This window comes from Equus przewalskii, chromosome 27, assembly GCF_037783145.1.
Source record: "Equus przewalskii isolate Varuska chromosome 27, EquPr2, whole genome shotgun sequence".
Taxonomy (NCBI): Eukaryota; Metazoa; Chordata; class Mammalia; order Perissodactyla; family Equidae; genus Equus; species Equus przewalskii.
Genome location: NC_091857.1, coordinates 16,486,187 through 16,500,441, shown reverse-complemented (window position 1 = coordinate 16,500,441; position 14,255 = coordinate 16,486,187). Strand labels below are relative to the sequence as shown.

At 36.7% G+C, this 14,255-nt stretch overlaps 1 long non-coding RNA gene across 1 annotated transcript; it reads left to right on the top strand.

Moving 5' to 3' along the window:
• Nucleotides 1-523: 523 nt before the first annotated feature.
• On the top strand, nucleotides 524-13,698 carry LOC103551000 (uncharacterized). The gene is made up of 3 exons (XR_544922.2): nucleotides 524-1,268; nucleotides 10,921-10,997; nucleotides 12,913-13,698. It is a non-coding gene; the product is annotated as an uncharacterized lncRNA (long non-coding RNA).
• Nucleotides 13,699-14,255: the final 557 nt, after the last annotated feature.

The window sequence follows — 14,255 nt, the reverse complement described above, 5'->3', positions numbered from 1 at the left end:
AAGCCAATGGAAGAAAATAGCCCTTTCCATCATCTGAATCTTCAAAACCCAAGCTCCAGATATTGCCCTAAAATACCCATTTATCCTTTCTTTTCTTGCCTTGCTGTCTACTCACATCATGGCACTGATTACAACCAACTATTTAGCTCCACTTATTCCTAAAGAAACAACAGGGGAAAGTAGAACTAATATCTTACATTTTTTCCCAGTGAAGTTATCTTCCAAAAGTTCTGATATTTGCCACCTTATTAATACTTAATAAGATCATTAAATATTTGGACAAAAATACGTAACGTCATGTTTCTCCTCATCTGCTTATCCTTACTACCACACACTTGCCCCAGTACAGAGTAAATGTGGAAATTGGTAGCATTACGTACAACATGCATAATAAATCTTGGAAATTTCCTTTAAATATTTTGCCATACTAAAAACTTCAAAAAGCCCTTTGATTGAAACATTTGGATAAATGCTCAGATGTCAATACATCTCCTAAGAGCATTAGAAAGCGGTCCTTGTTAATACTCTTACTTACACTGTTAAAGGAGAATCTTACTTCCTGAGAACCAGACTAAATCATCGTGTTTTTCACTTCACCTTGCTTAAATAAACAGAGCTGCCAAAATCTGATGGATCTTTCATAACGCCAGTACTAAAAAGCTTAGTATAAGCATGTGAAAATTCAAAATTTTCAGGCTTCCCTTAAAAAGTAGGTTTGGCCTTTGTTCTTGTCTTCCTCAATAACTTGGATCTGAATGCTGCATTATTTTCCAGCTACAACCTAAGAATGGTTTACATTATCAAAAAACTTTACCTATGGGAGAAATAGACAGCACAAGCAAACTATATTTGTGGAAAAGTGGACTCCTGATTAAATAAAAACAGATCTTAAAAAGAGGATGTAGAAGCCTGGGATTTTGAGAAAGGATCAGAGGGACTATCACGAAGAGTTTAAATATGGGACACAGATGAAGACGTAAATAAGTTACGGCGATAATTTGTCAAGAGTTCCAGCTGTCGATCTTCACCAGATGAATCTTCTCCAATTACTGGCGGGAGTATTTGACCCACCAGGCGACTTCCCTGAGTTGAACCACTTTTCTAATGATTCTAACTGTGGACAGTCCAAGTTGGCCATATGAGAATTTGAACACGGCGGTGATTTCTGAACAGTGTAGATCATGTCCATGTGTCTGGCTGGACTTGTTTGCCCTGTGTCCATTCCTTCAGCCTAATTGATTGTGACTCAAGTGGTATTCTTTTGAAAGGTAAGCCAGCCGACAATTTCAATCTGTTGTGAACTTCAATTAGGTTGCATGATGTTAAGACTAAATTTGGAGTCTTTAAGTTATAGATTATTTTTCACATTCTCCTCATTTTATGCTTTATTATTTAACTGAATTATAGATAGCATTTTCTAAATAAAATATGATTTGTGTAATTTAAATTTTTAGTCCAATTAATTGTGCTCACCAGGCCTAAAGCAATCATTCCTCAACTCCTAGATTTGTACTTTCAGGTAGAAAAAAGTGTATTTCCTTGTTTTTATTTTAATTTTAGTTTCTTTTCAAAATTAAATAATATCTGTTGAGCACAAGTTCAAGATAAAGGGGACTAGAGGAAAAATTATCACACATATAGTACAACCCCTGCATTTTTAGCTATACTGTTTAAAATACATGAATAAATAAATGACCATTGGACCTAAACTATTCAACTCAATGTAACTGTATTCATGAAAAGAATCATGAACAGGGTTTGGACTCAATTGTCTATGATGAAAAAATATGAGAAGGCAATGCTTCAGTATAGCAAAAATTAGAAAATCAGTGTACCAAATAGCTTGCTATCTTTCTCTTTTACTCATCACAGAATTCTATGCAGTGAATACATCCAAAACCCAATATTGTCTTAAAGTGACTATGTCTGAAACTCAATATTGTTTTAAAGTAGGTTTGTTTATTTCAAAAACATCAGTAATCAGAGTGTATTTCTGGGACATTTCATCTACTTTAATGAACGTTTTCAAAGAGTAACCAGACTAGGCTAATTTTGAGTCATTTATCTGGAACCAATATGCCAACAGAGTGATATAAAATAAAATGATTTAGCCTATCATTACAAAAATTGAAACAATTTACACAAGGGAAATTATAAGACTTAAATAGTAAATGTTTCCCAACTTAACATGTTATAATTCCTCTAGCAAAGCATCTTTCACTAGAACAAAAACCCCCCATGACTGTTTTCTTCATTTTCTTCAAAACAAATGTACTCACTTAAAACTATACAGTCTAATAAAAGATTCATGCATGGATTTGACCTTTAAAATTCAAGAAAATGTCCCACTATTCTCTCACTGATCAGTTTTCAAGTATTCCAAATTCCATATTATAATTTTGCCTGAACCAATATTGATCCAAAGTATGTTTAATGGCACAATTTCTATGTAGAAATATAGAAACTCTGCAGATTTAAAAACTCTAAGTCCTATGTTTGATGCCACCATATCTCCTCTATAAATGGAAAGACCTTCCAGGAAGTTTCTTGCCAATATAACCTCTGCTACAGTGTTCATTTATTTTCTGCATCTTAGTCTGAAGAGAACAAATAGTAGCTTGATTTAAAGAGTTCCCTGCATCCTCTTAGGAACTGTAGAATGCCTCAGTAATTTAGTGTATGCAGCCAATTAATGCCTATATTTCTTGACATCAGTATTTCTAGACATTAATTACAATGCATACATCCAATCAAAACCTGAAGATGTAATAACTGCAGATTTGAACCCAGAGTTTATGAAAATCACTGCAAATGCCAGGCTATCAGCTTGGTGATGGTCTTATATCCCATGTAACTTCTTCTCTGTCTGGCTCATAATTAAGTGCACAATAAATACATATTGGATAAATGTATGCATATTTTCCATAACAGATGCACATATTTGAATCCTCATCTCTTAGAAAATAGTTATTCAGAAAGACCAAAAGGAGCCCTCAACCCACGTCTAGATTAGCACACTCCTGGGTTCTGTGATGTCTGACCATGTTTGCTTGACTTGACCCTTTAGAAAAATACAATACATTTTTTCATTTTTTTCTTGAATTAGTATTTTTTCCAATTCAACTCAGCAAGTACTCTTTGAAAATCTACTATGTGTACAACATTTGCTATGGAAATCTCTTGAATATTTTAATTTTTAAATCCCAACACATCAACACAAAATATTTGTTTTAATGATGCAACTGAACCCCAAATTAGGGGGGAAAAAAGCCCTTTATCATTTGTTGATAAGCTCATGGTTGCATCTATAATATCAAGCCAAGAATTGTTAGCTGATTCCCACATTAGAAGTGTCAGACCGAAGGCACAAAAACTGCTTAAGTGCTTCATGAGGCTGCCAAATTGCAAAAAAATGTTCAAGTGGACCAGGGGCAACATTTTAATTCTGCCACCAGTTTCCTGGTAGTGAAGTTTTACGAACTGGAAAGACTTACCAAGAATGTGTATAAAACCATTTTAGGAAATATTTTTCAATAGAAAAGTAACCCTTGTGAGATGGTCTGGGGGTAATCTTACTACTTTAGCCTGAAATATCACTAGCTGTGATTCTAAGATCAGAATGGAAAGAGTAGTTTGCACAAGAGGAATAATTTTATGATTTACTTAGCACTAAGTGGCTGTGCGGGATCTAGTATTAGTATAGACATAACTCAGTCTCTCCTTTGGGTTTGTTTGCAACCCGCAACCCACAGAAGTGGCAGTAACATAATGTAATGAGAATGTCTTTACTGGCTCCTGTCCGGGGCAGAGGCAGGGTAGAGAGAGGCGCTCCATGTTTCCTGTAGTGGATGTGCATCATGTCAGCTCCGAAAAGAACCCAGCCCCTCAAACTGGGGCCAGTGATAGTCAAGCTTTTCAAGGTGCCTCAGAAAGATGAGACATAATTTAAACTAAGACGCTTATGATCTAGAGGAATGTCTGGTCCTTTGCCCTCTCTTGAATCTAGTATTGCTTCCAGACAACTTTAACGCAAACATTTTTAGATCTGTGGGTTATAACAAACTCATGGAAATTCCTAAACAAGACTATCTAAAATTGCCCTTTAAATCTTCCTACGAATACAAAGTGTAATTTGGAGCACCTTTCTTTTATTAAGCAAACATTTTATAGCATTTACTACATGCTAGGCACACTTCTAAAGTACTTCATGAACATTGCCTCCTTTAATAGCCATAAAACCCTATGAGTTGGGTAATATTATTATTATTCCTATTTTACCAATAAAGAAACTAAGGCAAGGAGAGTGATGATGCAACTTGCCCCAGTCATGCTGCCTGGAAGGGGCAGAGCCCAGAGATAAACCCAGATGATCTGGCCCCAGCATCCAGGCTCATCACTGCTCCACCACATGCTCATCATAGGTGGTTCCTTTTTTAATAAAAAGCACTTGAACCTGTATTTGAATTCATATTATGCCATTTCTCAACTGTTTGTCAAATTATTTGCCTTCTCTACCAGTAAAATGGGGATCACGTGGCCAACTCAAATTAAATGGGCAGAAGTAAAGCTAAATTCAGCCTAGGAAGCATGCCACAAGTGGTTGCCACTAGTTTCATCATATCATTGCCAATGGTGATGGCAGGATACCATCACACAAATAAAAATAATAATAGCTCCGATGTGTAGGACCTCTAATAGATTTTTGACCATTCATTCATTATCTCATTTAATCTTTGCAACAAGACTGCAAGGAAAAGATGATTCCCGTTTTACATAGGAAACATATATAAGGCATCAAAATTGAGTAAAAAGCCTAAGACCTCACATCTATAACGTAGTGTGAGAGTTTGTGTGATTTTTTTGAAAGAGAGGGAAAAAAACAAAGCAGGGGCAGAAGTGTGAGTGCATTCTGAAATAAACAAATAAATAAACAAGCTACAAAAATTTAATTGTCCTCATTTGACTTCTTTTCCATTGAATTCATATGTATGCTTTATTTCCTAAAATCCATGGGTACATATTTCAGGTCTACCCACAAACATAATATCGACAATGTTCTATTTTTATCTTCCCAAGAGTATTTCTGCTTTAAACTGATGTGTTGGTTTTCTTTTTTTTTTTTTCAAAATCCTTGAGGAAGATTTAATGTAGTGGAAGTACAGGATGCTAATACATATTGATTTAGACCTTTGACATCACTCATAGAGGAGAAGCTAAAACCTTCTTTCTTTTAAAAACCAATTTACATATTATTTGTGATTGCAAGAGCATGTTGTCTATTACAGGATACAATACATACACTAAGTAATCAAAATATATGCCCAAACATGTCTCCTCAAGCTAGCAAAAATATATGAAAATGGGAGAATTTTTACTAACTTCTCTTTTCCCAGGATAATAATGCTTTGCTTAGGTTCAGCTATTAAAGATTTTATTTACTTAATTATTTTTTTCTAGGAAAAAGGCAAACAAGTGAAACATTTCTCTTAGCTGGTAAATGGTGTATTCCTCCATAAGGCAGAATTAAAGAAATTTTGCATCTGCATTTTGAGCTACATATAAAATAGTTGACATCCATCCCTTCAATGTACAATTAAATGGATCTGTATTATCAAATGAAAATGTATTATTAAGTGAAATAACACATGTAAAGTGCCTACCAGTCTGCCTATCACTTAGAAAGCAATCAATCAATACTGGCTTTCATTTTTAATATTATGCCGTAGTATGCTAATATATTCTTTTTCTGAAGTCTTTATGATCTGCCAGTGTAGACAATATCAAAAGTGCTTAAGTTAAGCAGAAAGGATCTTTACTAAGAGGTTTGTCATTGCGTGTTATCTGCCATTTGAAGAAAGTCTGGTTATGTATTGAACAGCACTTCTGCCAACGTAAAGGTAGAAAGAGAATGCATCAGAAGTGAGATGAAGCTAGTTAAAGTGAGTGCCCACTGCTCTTGATTTTAACAGCACTGTCTGTCCCAAACCAAAAAGTGCAATGTACTGAATGTGCCCCCCCCCAAATTCACGTGTTGAAGCTCTAAGCCCCAATATGATGGTATTAGGAGGTAATTAGGTTGTGAGGGCAAAGCCCTTGTGAGTAGGATTAGTGCCCTCATAAAAGAGACTCCAGAAAGCTCTCTTGCTCTCTTTCCACCATGTGAGAATACAATGCAGAGATAGCTTTCTACAATTTGGAAGAGGGCCTTAGCAGACCTAACCATGCTGGTACCCTTGTCTTGGACTTCTAGCTTCCAGAACTATGAGAAATAAATTTCTGTGGTTTATAAGCCAACCAGACTACGGTACTGTGTTATAGCAGCCTGAACTAAGACAGAGTGGATTGATCCTAAAGACATTGGTGTCTTTGGTCTCCAGAAGGCCTCTCTGTCCATCACTGCATATTTCCGTGGTCCCTGTAAATAGCTTAAAGTAGAAGGGAAGTTGTGTCTTCCACCCGACGAGGCTATGGGGCTCATTGGGGCCTGAGGGTTGGAGCCAGGGCCAAAATGAAGGTCGCTTCTCTTGGGACCTAAAGTATCCACAAAAAGTTAATGGAGAGCTTAGTTCCAGTCCACTTGTAGTTATTTGCTTCAGGATCAGAACTTCACATACTTCTTATGTCTCAAAGCAGCTGTCTTACTGCAGTCTGTCCAAAGCCAGCATGTGAGGAAAGGGCTTAAAATTGAAAGTAAATATTTAAAAATTAAAGAAAGAAAGAAACATGGAATACAAAAATTATAACAAAGAGAAAATTGAAGGAAATTAGAACCAAGCTCTTCTTGACATCTTTCAGGCTGGGGTTTTATCTGTTAGGAGTCGTTTCTCCACTGGCTTTAGTAGTAGCATGGAAAAATAATCTCTAAAGAAGAATAAAGAGCTAGGGTCAGGATTGACTTTTAATCATTTAATTCATATAACCTAACATGTCTAAAAAACAAGCAAGTAAGAATCATAAACTGATGTGTTATTACACTCATGGAAAATAGACCATATCCAGATATTTTTTATAAAAGTGACCTATTTTATAATTATTACATTTGCTTTTGCTTTTCTTTTGCAAAAAAAAAAAAAATGAACCATGATGATAGGATTGTGGGAAATAATCAATGTGAGGATGAGGCCAATTGCACAGCATAAATTTTCTCCCTTCCCTACCTAGGCCTTTTTAACAACTCATGAAGAACCAACATATCACAAGATAATATACTACAGCAGAGGACTAAATGTATTTGCTGGCAGCAGAAACACGTGTCTGTTGAACAGTCCCTGAGTAATCCTTAGCATGATGGATCTGAATAAGCCATTATGGCTCCAACTGGTAAATGAGGCATGTCATTACTCTGCATTTATAACAAAAAGAAAGACATCCTCATGGACCATTTGCCTAGAGCCTCATGGGCCCTTTAAACCCACCTCCAGGAAAGTTCCCCATATAGGCAGCAAAGCCAATAAAACTGATGCCTGGCATGTTATCAAATTGTTATCAAAATTTCCTGAAGTGAGTAGCCTTTGTTCTCACACGCTCTGCTTCCATTAACTGAAAATGCCCTCTGGTTTCCAATTCAGCTATAGTCTAACAGTCATTTGGCTTTTTCTTACTCTGCCCTGCCTTACCCTGCATTTGTTCTGTGGTCACTGGCCGCGAACCCTGAACTTCCACTCCTACCTTCCGTGTTAGGTGGTGGCCCATGCTCAGTGCCTTCAAATAGCCTCTTGTCCCCTATCCTGGGCTCTGATGCCATCACATGCCTTATTGTTATTATTGTTATTATTGTTATTATTATTATCATTATCATTAGTTAACATGGGTTTTTTCTGTTTAAAAACCAAAACAAAAAGTAGAGTATGCTAAACTAATCTTTAGGATCAGGTTGCAGCCAATTTTTCAGGAAGTTCAATGTTGAAAGCTGAAAACCTATCTCAGAAAAAATAAAGCTGTTCTGAGAGCAAGGTTTGGATTTTGAACTTTCACCCTTGTTATTTTTTATAATTAATATGAGTGTTTGTCACAATGCTGTCAGCAGGACCACATTTCCCTCTCTTGCCCAAGAGACCTCTTTAATAATTTATTCTTGGTTTGGGGAAGCTAAGGAAGCTCTTTCTCCATGGAGTGAGGAGAAATACTTAACAGAAAATCAGGGGAACCTTTTCCTTATTCCCCAGGAAGCATTTAAAGTTCACAAGAGAAGAGTTAGTTTCCCTTATTTGAATGACATCATGAAAAAATACAGATGAAAAAAGTGAATTCCTCAAAGAGGAGACACAAGTGGGAGCAGCAATAAGTAGCTAACTAGATATCTGGCCCAGTTAAGTAATATATAGTTACCAAACTTCATATAGGACTTCAGAAAACCAGGAAAGAGAAGCAGAAGACCAGCCCCACCCCAACATCTCTGAAGACCTTACCTCTATTAGGGCTGTATTATGCTCAAATATTTCCTGCAGGCCAAGGGGCAAACCTATGACATTCTTCTACACATTTAGCAAATATCTAGTGAATTTCTTTGTGGTTTGTTTAGAAAGATCCTAAGACAGAAGGATGTTAAAAATAGGACTCAAAATCAGTTGAGACTGAGGCCCTAAGTCAAAAATATCAAATATTATTATGTTCCAAATGGAGTTACTAGAACAATATTTGGAATGAGATGGTCAAAAACCCATTTTTCTACTTTTATTTTAGCACCCACTTTTTTTTTTTAATAAAGTCTTAGTTTGTTTTTAAGATTGGCATCTGAGCTAACATCTGTTGCCAATCTTCTTTTTTTTCATCCTCTTCTTCCCCAAGTCCCCCAGTACATAGTTGTATATTCTAGTTGTAGCTCCCTCCGGTTGTGCCATGTGGGATGTGCCTCAGCGTGGCCTGATGGGTGCCATGCCCACACCGAGGATCTGAACCAGCAAAACCCTGGGCCACCAAAGCAGAGCGCCTGAACTTAATCACTCCCACACCACCACGGGGCTGGCCCCTTAGCAGTCACTTTAAGTGATTACGGCTATGAAACCGGATATTTGAAAGAGAATTTCTTTTGAAAGAAGTTGTTCCAGTGCTCTGGCTGTTCCTCTCTCCCCTACTATGCAGAAGAGGGACTATTTCTCTCCTCAAGCTGAGCATGATGAAGAAAGATTCAAAAGATTTCTTTGCAGAGGTTGATACATGCCTCCAGATATGAGCAGCTGGAGATTGATGGGCCATGTGAAGAAACTGCAGGGGAGAGATCCCTGGCTGAGAGGAGATCTGCAGAGAACCTACAACTCTCCATTTTTTCCATCTGCCAATCCCAAAGGATGCAGACGTCAAACTAATCAAGTAAAACTTCTCCTGCTCCCTTCCTCTGCATGATCCTGGTGGAGCCAGAAAGACAGAGAACAGGAAAAGGGAGAAGAGGGAGAAAGGAAGGTGGGAGCATGAGAAGAAGCTGGCCCTGCCCCTCACCCTTCTGGCAGGTTCTGGACAGCAGCAGACCTCCCCTGGGGAAGGGGAGAACCTTTGCTATTAAAGAATGTTATTTGATACCTACACATATCTAGACGTACCATTGATGGAAATAAGATTATCTGGAGGACTAAAGTGACCCAAGATTTTTCTCCAGAGAAAGCAGAATAACTAGTCCCACAGTACGGATTAGAAGAAAAAGTGGAAACAAGACTACATTTGCTTTATAATTCACACTGGTAGTCTCATTTGTTCAATGTTCTGGTTATAAAAATAATTCTTCATGTTTTTCTCTCAGAATGAAATCTATGTTTTCCTATAAGCTAAGGAAGTGGTTTTAAGTTGTTTTTTTAAAATAATGTATATTTGACTAATAAAAATTCTCTACTCAAATCATTCTTTAATCTTTAAATTCCTCCAGGATTTTATAGTAGGAATCATATAAATTCAGATTTTTCAGCTGCTCAGAGGTCTCATCCAAGGAGTACATGAATTTCCTCCATAACTTCTGTAAAAGTAGTCACCTGGCCTCTGATTAAACACCTCCAGGTCCATGACTTCACGAGACATTTCAGTCTTTGTTGGAGAGTGTTTATTATGAAAAAGTCCTTCCTCGTATTAAAGGTAAAATCTAAGCATTCATCACTCTACTGTCTTGTCTGCTCAGCAAAGTACAGTCATCCTTCAATTCCCAGTTCAAATCCCTCTGAGATGCTTTTCCTGGTCCCCAAGAGTCAATTTGATTCCCCACTGTGTCTCCACTTGTGTCCCCACTGTGTCCCCAGTGCACCTCTTATTTGCATATACCATGCCGCTTAACACAGTGCGGGTCCTGTCTTGGTTTATATCACTGCCTCCTGCTCTAGACTGAGCAGCTGCTTCTTGCTAATCCACTGCAGAGGATTCCAAGATCACCAGACATGGTTCCTGCCCTCAAGTTGCATTAAGTCCACAAAACAGGTAAAGCAGGTACATTAGATGACCTTAAGATGAGCTAGAAGGAACTAACTGCCTCGGGGAGGTGCAGATTTCTGAAGGAGAAATATTATTTAGTTTTTTCTCTCTTGCTGTAGTACCCTTAATAGCCTCTTTTGTTCTCTCTTTGAGACTGTATTTTATATTCTGCACTTCAATTTACCAACAACTGGTATTTGATCTTACCAAAAAAGATTTTTTTTCCTGGCTTAAAGAACACTAAAACCTTAACATAGCTGATAGCATTTGAATTAGACATTCGAGGACAGGGAGCATATATAGACACCTAGTCAAATATTATTTTGAACCTCTAATATAAATCTTAAATATTAAATATCTGAGTACATGTTCCTCAGAGTTTTAGGGCATTTTAAATAAATATAGTCTATATGTACATATGTGGGGGTAAGAAGAAACTCCTCAAGTGCTCGAGGTTATTAGATAAAACCATAGAATTTTGGATTTGGGAGAAGCTCAACGTCCTCTTCATCAATATTTTTCATTTTACAGATGAGGCCCAGACGGCAGTGGGTGATGTCTTCAATTTCCAACCAAAGGGCCCTAAAGGAGCCAGAACGGATTTCCAGGTAAGTTTTCTTCCCATCAGAGCATGCTGTGTCCTATCTTGACCTCCATCTTGTTCTTGGATATGGAACCAAGACCTTAAATAGCTTTCAAATCCCTCAAAATATTCAAGCAAAAACAGTATTTATAATATAGAAAGTCAGGAACTGATAATCCCATCCATACTATTTTATTTTCAAATGTTTTCTTTTCTCTATTTCAGTAAGTATTCAGCAGACATTACTCTTTTCCAATGTATATTTACATGTACATTCTCCAGTATATATTTAGTGTTGAACCTTTAGAAGGCATGAGTTAAAACTTCCCATAGGAAATAATAGCCAATAAACCAGCTAGCTGTGTCCAGATAGTCGGGGTAGGCCCAGCTGAACTTGAAGCCTGCACAGTCATTGGAATTTGAATGTCGCCCTGTATCAACAAACTGAGCAAGATCCATGACTTCCTGCATGTGAGTTATTCCTAAAAACACCAAATGTTCCATTTTTCTCATGACTTCACACACCAAGAGGATTCAGGTAAGGCAAAACTTAATGCTTTGTGCAACTGCTGGAAATTTCCATCCTCTGTCTTGTGCCAATAATACTGTTTTATAATTATATTTTACGTAATGGTTTTTTTTAAGGGATTTGGAGGCAGATAAATGACTTCCTTTGAGGCCAGATGCCTTGTATTCACATCAAAAGGTTTGCCCCAATGCACCACCCCCCTAAGTTGTGTCTTTCCAGAGCCATGAAGCAGGGGACAAGTTATAAGTATAACATCAGATGGCTTATGATTTGTTTTAATAACCGGCAGTGGGATGCTTGTTATTCACATTAAACACATAATAGACATAGCAGGTGGTGCAGTTTTTATTCCTGATAGATCATAAGAGACTGAAATATAATGATGTCGTATTCTGTAGTACATTTCTCCTCAAGCCTTCTCTCCAGAATCACAGAAAATTCGTGTTACTGTGATTTAAAACACTGCATGGGCAGCTCTTTGCTTTTCTATTAAGTCAGTGTTAGAAGAAAACCGATTATGAATACATATTACTTTTTAAATGTTCTCCCTTGGCAAGGGTCTGGGTGGATGCTCTGGTTACCTAGGAGATGAAGACAAAATGAAAATTGATTGACTTGTCAAATTGATTGTGAGCTGAGGCTTCAAGTGGCAGCTGTGTATGCTGCACATGAAATGTAGCTGCTTAGAAGTGACTTGTTTTTTGGTCGCATCGGTAATGATGCCATATAAATTACTAGGTAGAATAAAGTGGTTATGTTTTATCAGAAAATGCAGTATCGAATGATTAACCTAATAATGACAGTTGGGAAAAAAGATATTTTAAAGAAGTAATTCTGGCCTGGATGTTTGTTTCAATGTGTCAATGAAAATGATTGCATTGAAGACAATAGAATTCTATTCATGGTAGAAGCCTTCTGCCTTGTTTTTTGGTAATAATAACGCTGCCTTCTGTTGGCTGAGATTGGGCTAATGGGAAGGAAACTTAGTGGCTCTTCTTGTAAAAGCAGCTATAACTTCCACACCCTCTATTCCTATATTCCTCAAGCAATTTTTCTATACAATTAGGCAGGACAAGCCATAGACAAAAAAAAAGAAGTTTCATTTTGTGAGCTCTCCTAGCTTCTCACTAATATCCTCTCTCTCTCCTCAAAATATCACCCCTCTTCCTCCAACTTTGTCATTTTGTGATGTCCCCTTACCATCCACAGCCCTCTACCATGGTCCACTCTGACAAACACCAATTTTTGGCACCACCCCACTATCAAAATTTACATGTCCGGTGTCTCATATTGGTCAGGGTATTGCTCCTATATAGCAATCCAGATGGAAATAATCTGTGAATTAAAATGTTACTAGGTTATACTAATCTAAGGAATTATTCCTCCAATCGTTATTTTTGTTGTGTTGCAGAAAGAGCCTTAAACCAAAAGAACGTACCTATAATGGAAGGCAGCCTCTCCTGGGAGACAAGTGGTCGTAGGAACCTTCTTTTTACTCCTCGGTTCACACCCTGTAGTCACCATAAAATTGCAACATTTGAGCCAGAACAATTTATCTCAGGAACTAATTGAAAACTAGACCAAGAAAAGAAGAAGTAAAAACAACTGGAATTTTCCCTCTCTCACTGTAAAAATAAATGTCATTCTCCCATGACCATGTGTGACTCCATGAGAACTTCCAGTTAATGCAGATGTTGCCAAATTTGCTACTAACTGGTGAAACGGAACAGGTAAATAACAAATCCCAGAGTGATGTAACTGGTGGAGTTGAAAAGCAGATAACATAATGTTAAGAATAGCAATTGTTCATGAAGTAATACTCTTGATATAATGAAGAAAGACATTTAAAGGGACAATAAAGTAAAATGCTGAGTTTAAGGAAAGAAAAACACTCACTTTACTGATGGACATAAAATAAGAGTTGAAAAATGTAGTGGTAGGCATTTTTCTGGATAAGAAGTGTCTATATTATAAATAATTCAGTTTTATACAAATTAATCTATAAATTTAACACAATTACAATCAAAATCCGAATGAGTTTTTCTTTGGAACTAGAGTATAGGACTCGATTTCACCTCAAAATTTGTGAAGACAAAGACTAATAAGGAAGAGCTTTCCCTATAAGATATAAAAATGTACTATAAAGTTATAATAAATAGTGCAATATTTCTACCAAACTAGATAACTTATTAATAGAATGGACAAACTCAAATATATCATGTAAGGATCTAAGCATCTAGTAAGTGGTTATGCAATTATTACAAATTAGTGGAAAATCGATGTGAAAGTAAATAGATTAGATTTCCTCAAAAGAAATTGTTATATTCATATTTCCAATTTTATTCCAAAAGTAAATTACAACTTAAAGTATAAATGGAAAAAAACTATAAACTAGAAATAAATCTAAGGGTCTATTGATACAAATTAGGACAGGGAAAGCCTTTCTATACATAATACATAAGGCAAAACCCATAAAGAAAAAGACTAGTGTGACTGCATAAAAATTAAGTTTTTTAAATTAAAAAAGCTTCACATGGCAAAAGCGAAAATAAGTGAGTGAGACTACAACAAACTAAAAAGCTTCTGCATAGCAAAGGAAACCATCAACAAAATATAAAAGCAACCTATGGAATGGGAGAAAATATTTGCAAACCATATATCTGAAAAAGAGTTACTATCCAAAATATACAAGGAACTCCTACAACTCAATAGCAAAAACAAATAAACAGATGAAAAAACAGTTCAAGGACCTCA